We start from the raw sequence: 992 nt of genomic DNA on the forward strand, positions 1-992 counted from the left end.
GGATAGCTTTTTTTATGTTTTAAAGTAACAGCTTTAGTGATATATAATTCACATAGCATGAAATATATTTTTTTTTATAGTTTTTTTCTTGTATTTTTTTTCTTTTTTTTTTCTTTAATAGAAAATTATTTAATTAGTATACATGTGTTCCCCATGAAATATATTCTTCTAAAGTGTAGGATTCTGTGACTTTAGTATATTCACAGTGTTGTGGAACAATCACTGCTATCTAATTCCACATTTTTACTACTCCCCACCCCCAAAATACATCATACTAGCTAGCTGTCATTCCCATTTCTCCTTTCTTCTATCCCCTAGCAGTCTGCTTTCTGTCTCTCTGAGTATCTTTCTACTGGGTGTTTCATATAAATGGAGTCACACAACGTGTCTTTTGTGTTTGGCTTCATCTGCCTAGTGTAATGTTTTCAAGGTTCATCCATGTTGAAGCACATATCAGTATTTCATTTCTTCTTATAGCTAAATAATATTTAGTTACATAAATATAACAAATTTCATTTATCTGTTTACCAGTTGATGGACATTTGGGTTGTTTCTACTTTTATGGATATTATGAATAATAGGAATATACATATACAAGATTTTATGTGAACATACGTTTTCATTTCTCCTAGATATATACCGGGCATAGAACTCCTAGGTCATGTGGTAACTCTACCTTTAACATTTTAATGAACCACCAGACTGTTTTCCAAAGTGGCCATATCATTTTATATTCTCACCACCAATGTACAAGGGGTCCAATTTCTTTACATCCTTGCCAACACTTGTTACTCCTAATCTTTTGATTATAGCCATCATAGTGGGTGTGAAGTGGTAGCTCATTGGCTTTTTAAAATTGTTGTTGTTTAGTCATTAAGTCCTGTTCTGCTCTTTTGCAACCCTATGAACTGTAGCCTACCAGGCTCCTACTGTCCATGGGATTTCCCAAGCAAGAATACTGGAGTGGGTTGCCATTTCCTTCTCCAGGCGAT

This window comes from Bison bison, unplaced genomic scaffold (assembly GCF_000754665.1).
Source record: "Bison bison bison isolate TAMUID 2011002044 unplaced genomic scaffold, Bison_UMD1.0 scf7180017864525, whole genome shotgun sequence".
Classification (NCBI taxonomy): domain Eukaryota; kingdom Metazoa; phylum Chordata; class Mammalia; order Artiodactyla; family Bovidae; genus Bison; species Bison bison.